The sequence below is a fragment of the Siphateles boraxobius genome, unplaced genomic scaffold, assembly GCF_051911475.1.
Source record: "Siphateles boraxobius isolate OS27281-9 unplaced genomic scaffold, OSU_SipBor_1 107, whole genome shotgun sequence".
In the NCBI taxonomy this organism is placed as follows: domain Eukaryota; kingdom Metazoa; phylum Chordata; class Actinopteri; order Cypriniformes; family Leuciscidae; genus Siphateles; species Siphateles boraxobius.
Genome location: NW_027508708.1, coordinates 680,882 through 692,234, shown reverse-complemented (window position 1 = coordinate 692,234; position 11,353 = coordinate 680,882). Strand labels below are relative to the sequence as shown.

The 11,353-nt window shown below is 41.0% G+C and overlaps 1 long non-coding RNA gene across 1 annotated transcript; it reads left to right on the top strand.

The window, feature by feature from the left end:
- The first annotated feature begins 2,937 nt into the window (after positions 1–2,937).
- LOC143756027 (uncharacterized) lies at positions 2,938–5,425 on the top strand. The gene is made up of 4 exons (XR_013209748.1): positions 2,938–3,014; positions 3,430–3,528; positions 3,657–3,801; positions 4,781–5,425. It is a non-coding gene; the product is annotated as an uncharacterized LOC143756027 (long non-coding RNA).
- Positions 5,426–11,353: the final 5,928 nt, after the last annotated feature.

Here is an 11,353-nt window from a genome sequence, read left to right as displayed (position 1 = left end):
AGCAGCCTACACAAGCAGCGATCCAAAAGTTATTGGAAGCTACTTTGTTGAAGCAGTAGAGCAGGCTGGCGGTTACCCAAGGCTTTTACGCACAGACATGGGTACAGAGAATGCTGTGGTAAGAGACATCTAACAGTATTTGCGTCGAAATGATGAAGATGACAGAGCAGGAGAGAGGAGCTATATAACAGGAGCAAGCACAGCAAACCAGCGGATAGAGAGCTGGTGGGGACAAATGAGAAAGGAAGGGATTGAACACTGGATCCAGCAACTTGGACAACTTAAGGATGAAGGGCTCTTCTCCGGCGATTTCCTGGACAAAGCACTTGTCCAGTTTTGCTTCATGGCAATCATTCAGGAAATATAAAATGACGACGATGATCTGACAACTAGTAGCTGAAGTTAAACAGAGCGTTCCATAACCTAACAGCCCCTTAAAATGTATGCTTTTGGGTGATTGTGATAGGGATTTCAATCCAGTGGGAGCTCAGCTCCCATACAGAGGTCTGAGCTCCCATGGAAGCAGTAAAATCATGCGCCTGTGGGGGTCACTAATTAATTTACCATTATTTTGAATCACAAATAATGTATTTTTCACTGTAATTAGTACTATTATTTAGCCTACATTAAAAAGATAAACAGACTTAAATGAACATGTTTTCTTAATGAACTCCACTCGGCACCGCATGACTGACACTGCTCCATCATCAGCCACTATGGTGCGAATAGGTTGAGGCCGCGATCCGCGAACATGAACTCGATTGTATTGTACTGTATTAGACTCTTTATTGACTGCTGCTTGTTTGTTCAGTATTATTGGCTTTATAATGCATCCTCTAATTATTACAGCGCTGCATATTATAATACACTTAACTGTGCACTGTGAACCGGCGGCCAGCAGTGCGTAAAATATATCGCAGACATCTGTTTGCTGTGACATCAGACTGCTGTGTGTGTGTTTGTGCGTTTGCGTGTGTGTGAAAGAGGGAAATGTTGGACCACGTAATAAGCAATAATCCCTCGCTCTCTCCCCTTATTATTTATATATCCGCCGGTAACGTTAGGTAGAGAGCCCCACGAAGCACAGATTATAACTTGAACCCTGGACTATGACTAAATCATGTTGTATGCATTGATTGGCATCATTTTACACATTGATATAACCTAGCAACCTCATAAACAATGCAAAGAGTTACTAAAATTTCCATGGGCTATATTCAAACAGCGGGCTCATATATTTTATTGAGGGGATGGCTACCTGTTTTATTAAATGAGTTTTGTGCATCTTTACGCACGGTAGGTAGGCCAATACTTGTATTGTAGTTGCCAGGGTTTGCTACGGTGAAAAAATGTATAACAACTTAACCTTGTTTTTATATTTATAGTAATTGTAGTATAGTATAATAATTATAGTAGAGTATAATAATTGTCAGTGTCCGGTTGGTGTGCTTGGTAGCTCACTGAATCCACTGTTAGAATATGTGGGTGCGCAAAACATGCCTGGTATATTTAGCCGTTATTTGATTTCAGCTAATGATGCTGTGATGCAACCCCATAATGCCGAATATCTATTAATAAAGCGCTACTAGTCAAACACATGGTGTAAGACCCCCCCCCCCCCCCCCCCCCCCCCTTCTCAATTCCATTTATTTTACAGGAGGACTTGAATGAAATAAGAGATGTTTGGAACGCACATCGCATCCGGCCCTCTAAAAACATCAATGTCCCATCAGGAATACCTAATCTCATGTATCTGGCACCTCACCTGTGGGGCGCAGAGGACCTTCTTCTTCCGCTCACTGATGACTTAGCCAGTTGCAAAGAGAGATGCAAGTTTCTTAGTGCAGTTCCATGTGATGAGGACATATTCGATATGTTCACAATAATGATGGAATAATCAGGCTTCGGCTTCCCAATGAGTATGTCACAAGCACTTGACTTGTATGTATCACTGAGGAATATCATCCGCCCAAATGTGTTTCAGTAGCCAACTGCATGAATGTCACCCTTTGTTTCTGCCAAAAGACCACTTACTGTTAATGCCAAGACCCTTTTCAACACCACACCAGAATTAGTGAACACTCATGCAAACCCAGAGAAGGAAATGGGACGAATCACTTGCTTACTTTATTTCATGTGTTTCACATAAGACAAAAATCTTATTTTACTGTTATGTCAAGTAGTGGTGGCTAGTACAAAAAGAACTACAGGCGTAACCACCATCATCAGAATCGAAGCCACAGGTGGACAGGCAACCAGCTTGTCTTGGCTTTCAAATAGTCCATGTGATAGGTGACATTCTTGTCACTTAAACTAACCATAGTGGAGTCACAGAGTATGTATAGAGACCCAAAGAATTCAACATTACAACTTTGGCCAGCTGCTTCGTGTGAAAATCACATTTAAAGTAGGATTGAAGGCAGACAGACACTTTCACATGCAGAAACAGACCTGGTGAATACAATTGTTAGGTCAGTGAAATGGGTAAAGACATGTGCCTTATCTTGTTTTAAACTTTTCTGTACTTTGATTATGCTCCATTCCATGTGGGCAAAGACTGTGTTTGTCCACCTTGGTGTACAGACGGCAAAACGCTATTTGACAGTTTTTTAGTTTTTGGATGAAGACGGTGTCTCTAATGGAGCGAGTCTGAAACCGGTTCAGAAGGAATGGCCATGTACCACAGTGCAGCTCTGAGTCACTTTAGACCGTTCCTGGAGAGACTGCTGGCCTTGGCTTAGGTACCAGAGGACGAGCTCAACCCCTTAACAGACAACTGACTATCCAGGTGTGTGTGTATGTAGCTTCAGCTATGGGATGCTAGAATTAATGAGCTGTAAATTGTATCTGAGGCTGAACTTTTCTCCTTTACTCATGCGACCTTTTCTTCTTGCCTTTCTGTTTCAGGACCATCCAGATAAGAATAAACCCCTAGGAGCTGTAGAGGTGTTCAAGGTACTGAGGACTGCCTGGGATACTGTCAGTAACACAGAGACAGAAGGAGAGTATGACATGTGAGTACAAATGTGGACATTCAGTACAAGACATAATGTATGTATTATAAAGCAAAAACTAGAAACGGATCCAGTATCTTCAAAAACATGTATTTAGTAGACGTTTAGGTTTTGTCAGTAGCACATATACAAACTTTCTATCATTTTGTAAACTTTATTTTGAATATTTTTTCTCATTCTCCTTTTTGTAACCACTACAGAGTGAACAAGCCCCTCCATGTGCACTGCGTTTGCATAATTTCAATGCATTCAAAATGATGAATGTTATTTGACACTGACAATCCTGTGTCCATTGTTATAAGATGTACAATGTTTTCTTCTAAAATAATAGTGGTTAATGGTGTTATAATTGTAGAGTTCCTTAAGGCTTTAATGTTTATGCATCACCTGGCAGCTCTTTTTTCTTCCTATGCAGGATGAACATCGCAGCAACTGAAATCTCTAAGTCCATGAATCCCTTAAACCGCAAGATGACCTGAAGGAATCCTCTTTACCAAGTCTGAAGGCAGCACAAGTATGTCACTACACATCCAACATCATCATTACTCAGAAGTAAAAAATTATGTATCACACACAGCTAAATCGTGTCTTGTGTAGATTTTAAACATAATCATCTTTCCTTTGTGACCTGTTTGTGGGCAGGTGGTTCGCGATGGATTGTGCAACCATTGTCATAGTGCTGAGGAGAGGAACTTGTGGGCCAACGCGGTCTGTGTGGGCCGAGTCCAGCATGTTGGACCTACGTATCAGTTTGCCTGCATAAATGGCAAGGTTCGTGTCATTACAGGTGAATGTCAGATTTTGTCAAAACATTATCCACACCCCTCAATAGAAACTGTAGTTTGCATGAGCAGTTGTTATCAGTACCCACCCCCACTCAATGCATGTATTTGCAGGAAAAGCTTAAAAAGCTTCAGAGCACAGTTTCAGTTGTATGTAGTACAGATTGTAAAGCTTTTTCTCTCAGTCATGTGATGTTGTCATGTTTCAGAGTGGGCAGGTAGTTAAAAAATACACTATATAAATTCCTCCTGACACACACCCTGTGTCCTATCACATCTGTTTTTTTTCCAAGAACAAAACTCCACAAATATGTTCTTTTTGAATATATACAGTACATATATGTAAATGATCTGTATTTGTATAGCGCCTTTCTAGTCTTTGCGACCACTCAAAGCGCGTTTACACTACATCGCATTCACCATTCACACACATTCATACACTGAGCCTAAATGCTCAAAAAGAAACTAAATCTACTGGTGGAATAGCCATCAGGGCCTTCCAATAAACGGGCAACCCAATCTACCTCCTGAGCGACAGCCGCCCCTATATATATATGACATATATAGTCATTCAGGAATTTGGAATAAAGTGTCAGCTAAAAAATAATAAATGTTAATTTGGGGGTTTTGTTGTGACTTCATGGTAGTAAAGAATCTACTATTTCATCCTCCTCCTCCTCCTCACTTAGGCCTCAGATTTATTAATGAAATGGTTTTGGTAGATGTCGATATCAAATGTATGGAACGTTAGCCATAGATTTCCTGGCCTTTTAGACTTAATGTAAAATTAATTGAAACTTTTTAAATCATAGCAGAAACTCAACTACTATTATATTTATTTTTACATCAAACCCCTAATGTCTTTAATTTACCCTAATCTATTGTGCTCTTGCTACATGATGATCTATAATAGCAGAAAATAACATAATTTCACTTGAGGCTCCAACGCAAAGGATTTCTGAACTTTACAATGCTCATTTTCAGGTCAACCTCAGAGCATGCCACATGTCCAACCAACTCTGCAGATTTGCAGGACCTCTTCCACCGCATTTCAAGGGAGGACTACCTAATGTCAAGGGTGCCAGTGGGGGGCTTCTTTCCCTTAAATCACCCCCATCACTAGCCACCTGGTGCTGGATACCCCAGTCCTCTCTTCCCCCATTCCAGACAGTTTTGTACATGGCAGGGGGTCCCTGGCCATAGTCCAGTGAGAGAGTGTCAAACCCGACCAGGATTAGCGTGGATAAGGCTGTGTTCAGATCAGCCAGATGAGAGAGATCATTAGGGAGGGGAGGCTGTTGACTGAATACAAGTATTGAAGGTTGGTTTAAAAATAGTTAGTATTTAAGAAACACTTGGAGAAAGGTTTACAGTCAGCTATGGCTCACTGTGATCAACATTAATAAGATAATGACGTGGGCAGCTTCACTGTCATTTTAGTAACATGTGGATCTAGAGCTGTACCTCTGCCCAGCATATTTCAAAAAGATCAGAACCACTGAAACCCAATACATCAAATCTAAATTTACAAAAACAGCAGATCATTTTCAAAACTTACTTGCAGTCGCTATATCATTTGTGAGCAGGCCTGAGAGTTGTCTGCTAGAACAGTAAAATCCCATAGCATGGTGTGAATCTTTGTTATTGTGCCTATGGAGAATAGTTCACTATACTTACCTGACTGACAGTGACATGCAGTCAACCTCAGTTATTGGGGAGCCACTGAAGCAACAATCATTTGATTGTCACCCAGTTCAAGTCTACCATCCATTTTTATTTTAACAGTCCCAGTTATTACATTATAAATACTGAAATCTTGTTTTAGTCTGCATAGTAATCTCAGTGACTTCCGACAGTTTACAATTAACAAATTAATAACCTAATTATACTGCAGCCATGTGCCATCAGTTCATTTTCTTCAAGCTTAATGTAAACTTCCAAAACAACTTTGAATATTCACAACTTTCAAAGAAAATCATATCTAAATAAAAAAATGTTTGTTTCTTTGTTTTGTTTACTTGCCCGCCCACCCACCCGGTATAGGGTATAACATCACAGGAATTTTAAACAGTCATCAGTTTAACTTCATGTAGCTCAGATCTCCACCTGCAGCTGAGAAGGTGGTGTAGGTAAGTAAGCCAAACGGTAACTTAGAATCTGTATATTAAATGTGTGAAATAAATTGAATAAATATGTCATTGAAGTCACTCAGTCCATCATGTTTATTTTTTAAGAACTGTGTGTGGTCCTTCCCTTTGTGTATCCTGAGAAGGTTTTAGAGCATTAGAGGGGTTCCGGGTGTATGGATGGGGTATAACAATACGCACTGCTTAACTTACAATGAATCATTTAACGGAGTCTTGTCTATGTCTATGCAACTATGTTACATCATTGAAAAAGCAACCACACAAATGCAAAAATCTTGTTTTGAAATTTATTTATCTTATTTGAACAGTAAGCCTAATTTAGGCTAACATGAATGTCAGCGATTATACAACAGGCACTCAGAACTGGAGTTAACAGATGTCTTTATAACCTTTCTGCAATTCAAACATAATAAAGGGCTGGGTGCTAATACCTCTTCTGAAGTCACATTACCGACACATTTTTTTATAGTTTTCAATCACAGATTAACATATACAGTATATATGAAATGTGGGAAAAAACTACACATATTTCCCAAAATAGTTATCCACTCCCCTTCAGGTCGGTAAATGTTAGCGGAAAATTACCTTCTGCACGTGGGAGCACATATTGAACCCACCCCCCAATCTCCATTTTTTTTATCTGTACCTGCAATCCCAATTTGGTTCTATTCCCTCCTAATGTCCTGTTAATTTCTTAACCCTGGGTTACATTGATCTAGGCAGCTATCTATCTGCTCCTGTCTGCCTCGCTGCCTGCTGTTTTGTCTGCTTCGAGGCTGTAAGCTCCGTCTAAGCCTCGTATTAGCTTCGTATTTCTTTCTGTTTTGAACCATCATTTACTATCATTTCTAATTGTGTATACTACTAATTACAGCTTACTTATTCGCTAGCTTCCGTTATTCTTAGCACGACACACTAGTAACTCGCTAGTCTGTTAACGCGCCACCCGTGTGCTCAGTTTATTTATTTATTTTTCTCTCGCGCGCCCACGCCTCTGAGTTCATAAAAGCCCAGGTGAGTAAGAATCAGTCAACAAACACGGTGAGTAATGTCTTGTCCTGTTATTGTCACCTGCACTTCATGCCACATGTTTAGTATAGCCTTCCCCGTCGGCAATATAGGATATATATGTGATAAATGCAAGGAAACAGTCAGGCTGACGGAGAAGATTTCAGAACTAGAGACACGCATCCAAACTTTAATTGAGGATAGTAAGTGTGCAAGAGCTTTAGATACTATTTTGGATGCGCCTAGCATAGTGAACCCTTTACATGATTCGGTTCCGGCTGAATTATTGCCTGTGCAGCCAGGCATATGGGTGACTGTGAGGGATCGCTCTAGTCGCGGATCAAATAAACACTCTTCCGTTCCGATAACCACAACAAATCGATTTGCCTCACTCAGTGAAACACCCACTGAGAATTCTGTTGATTGTGCCCTGGTAATTGGCGATTCGATCACACGGAACGTGAAAATAGAGACACCAGCCAACATAGTCACATGTTTGCCGGGAACCAGAGCGCCTGACATCAAAGCAAATTTAAAAGTGCTGGCTAATGCTAATCGTAAATTCTCTAAGATTATTATTCACGTCGGCACTAATGATGTTCGACTTCGCCAGTCGGAGATCACCAAAATTAACATTAAAGAGGTGTTTGAACTCGCAAGTACAATGTCAGGCACTGTAATTTGCTCTGGCCCCCTTCCTGTTCGAAGGAGTGATGAGATTGTGTTCACTCAATGGCTGGCTGTCTAAGTGGTGTCCGCAAAATAATATAGAATTTGTAGATAATTGGAAAAGTTTTGGGGGCAAACCTGGCCTGTTGAAAAGAGATGGTATTCATCCCTCCTGGGATGGTGCTGCTCTTCTGTCTAGTAATTTGGCTCATAGTCTTAGAGATAAAACATGACAATCTGGGGCTCAGGTCAGGAAGCAGACAAACTGGCTAAACCGACCGTCTGCTAGCGGCCTCGGGTCACCAAGGTCAGATAAATCCCATCACATAGAGGCTCTTTCACCTAGATATCATGATATAGAGACTGTGTCTGTTCCCCGAATTTGGAAATACAAAAAACGTCCAAACCTATCTAAGGTTAAAAATTTAATTGATGTTCAACAAATAAAAAACAGATATAATACAGATGAGCAAACGATAAAGCTTGGGTTGCTGAATATTCGATCCCTTACTTCAAAAGCACTTATTGTCAATGATATGATTTCAGACTATAACCTAGATGTGCTGTGTATGACAGAAACCTGGCTAAAACCAAACGATTACATTACTTTAAATGAGTGCACCCCCAAGATTACTGTTATAAACATGAACCTCGTCCGAAAGGCAAAGGGGGAGGTGTTGCAGTAATTTATAGTAATATTTTCAAAACCACTAAAAAATCTAGTTTTAAATATAATTCTTTAGAAGTGTTGGTGCTTAATGTAAAAATATATAGTGTAAACGATAAATCACGTTTGAGAATTCTGCTGGCTACTGTATACAGGCCACCAGGGCACCATAAAGACTTTATCAAAGAATTTGCTGACTTTCTATCAGAATTAGTATTGGCTGCAGATAAAGTACTAATTGTTGGTGATTTTAATATACATGTAGATAATGAAAAAGATGGATTGGGATTGGCATTTAAAGACATTGTAGGCACTTCCTGCTCAGCTACTGTTCGGACGCTCTCGCTTACTGCTCCGCGCTTTGCTCTATCGCTTTTATATTTCTACATTTTATCTCCTTTTATCATCTAATTTTAACTTCAGCAAATCAGCACAGTGCTCAAACGCTTGGATTACTACAAAAAAAAGCAGAATTATTTTATTCGACCAGCCTCCCACTGAAAGCTTACATTCTGGGGAAGAGAAAACACAACTGCCTACATTCATAAGGATAAGAAAATGCCTCCTCTGGAATCTACTTGCTGCTCCAACTGCCACAGACTTTTACAAAGGATTGCAATTCTTGAAACAAAGTTAATTGCGGGACCACCAAACCAGACGGAACACACAACAGAGCTTCGTCATGGACGTCCTCAGCATACAGCCGGTGAGTCCCATGAATCTAGTGTTTCTCGACAGGCCATACTGAGTGTAGAGAAACAAGCCGATCGTTTTACTAATCGATGGCACAAACAGGGTGCGAGACCCAAAGGCACCCGAGACATCAGATTGTCACGAGCATCACATATTACTGCAGTAGCATCCTCTACCCCAGATACGGCTCTGACAAGGACTGCAAACACTGGTCTCCTACCACCGCCTATACATCTTGAGAACAGATTTGAAGTATTAATGAATGAGGAATCCCCAAATTTGATGAATGTGATCGAACACAGACTGAATCAGCCAGTAGCTAACACTGATGCTAACTGGGGCTCAAGGTCGAGCAGACAGCGGCACTCAGCTCAGAGCGCAGCCGGGCCCAGGACTCTGATAGTGGGCGACTCCATAATCAGAAACATTAATAGCAGGGATACAACAACGTGCTGCCTTCCACAAGCAACAACATCTGATGTAAACAGGGAACTTGAGAACATTCTGATGAAACATAAGACTGCAAATCGACTCATCATTCATGTGGGGAAGAATGATATTCATAAAGAGCAGTCGGAACTTCTTAAAAAGGATATCAATGAACTTTTTGAAACACTTAAAAGACTGAAAGTTCAAACATTCATCAGTGGACCACTCCCAGCAAGAGGAACAAACAGGTTTTCACGGTTGCTTGGGCTTAATACATGGCTGCAAAAAACCTGCAATATAAAAGGAGTGAACTTTATTGACAACTTCAATCTTTTCTGGAGTCAGAGGCAACTGTTTCAACAGAATGGCCACCACCCAAACAAACTTGGTTCAAGAGTGCTAAAGGACAATATCTACTTCTCCCTCCGTCATCCTTCTGCAATGTGTGCCAATCCACTCAACCTGAATGGCACACACACACCTGGATACAGTATGAATGACCACAGGATTTCACTTCAGCACCTGAATGGACATGCGGTTGACACATCACACAAGGACAGTGATAACACCACTCAGCCACAACAACCTCTGCTCATGGACACAATCTCAGCTGACCCCTGCCCACAGAGCTCATCACAGACAGACTGTGACATACCAGCACTGCTCCAAGATACAGCACCCAAGGACGACTTTCTGGAAAACAGCCAGGGAAACCAGGACAGCATATTACAGCCTCCAATAACACCAGAGCAGCAATTCCTCTCACCGGAAACGTTATCACTCTCTCCAGCATCTCCACTTTTGTGCTTCTCAGAGAAAATGGAACAACTGGTGCATGCTGGAACTAGACTATCCCACTCTTTTGCTGCGAGCCCCCAGATACCAACCAAAAAACGCCAGGCCCCACAACCACCAAAGCCTACGGGCCCAGCTTGCCCTCCCCCTCCCCCTGTGAGAGCTCTTCGGCCTCTGCCACAGCGCCAGGGCCCACACCCTCCTCCAGCGGCTTGAGGTGAACCAAAAACAACTGATACCAGCTCTCAGTGATATGTGTCGGGTCCCCGCTATGATAACAATAACTTTCTCAAATGTTTACGGAACAAGCGGGAACCCAGTGTGCCTGTATCTTTTTCTATTGCTGTTCGATTACATGATAGAAAGTCTAAGACCTTCAAAAGCCGTACAGCAAACCCATCTAATCTGGTGCCTATTACACGACATACCAAGATTGCTGTGGGGACAAAAAGTAAGACTGTTAAGTTAGCACTTTTAAAAATCCGTTCACTTAAAAATAAATCACTTTTAGTCAACGACTTAATAACCACATACAACCTGGATTTTATGTTGCTAAATGAAACTTGGCTAGAAGAAAGTTGCAGTGCAACAGTCCTCAATGAAACAGCCCCTCCTAACTTTACTTTTATGAGTGTCTGCAGAGCTGTCAGAAGAGGCGGAGGTTTAGGTGCTGTTTATAAAGATGTCTATCAATGTAAGCAAATATCATTTGGGAATTACCCGTCTTTCGAATATATGGGTATTGTGTTAAAAGGTGCTCCACGCATTTTACTTGTCATTGTTTACAGGCCTCCAAAATACTCTCCAGCGTTTGCTGAGAACTTAACAGAACTGTTATCAACAATTTCCTCAGAGTTTGAATGCTTTGCCATTGCTGGAGATTTTAACATTCACATAGATAATGCAGAAAACAATATGGCAAAAGAAATCAAAACTGTTTTAAAAACTTTTGATCTGACTCAGCATGTACATGGACCCACACATAATCGTGGACACACTCTAGATTTACTTATCAGTAGAGGTCTAAACATTTCATCAATTGTTATTAAGGATGTAGCACTGTCTGATCATTTTTGTATTTTCTTTGATATATTGATCTCTCCTGCCATTGAAGCTTGATCTGTGTCTGTCAAGAGGAGATGCTTAAAT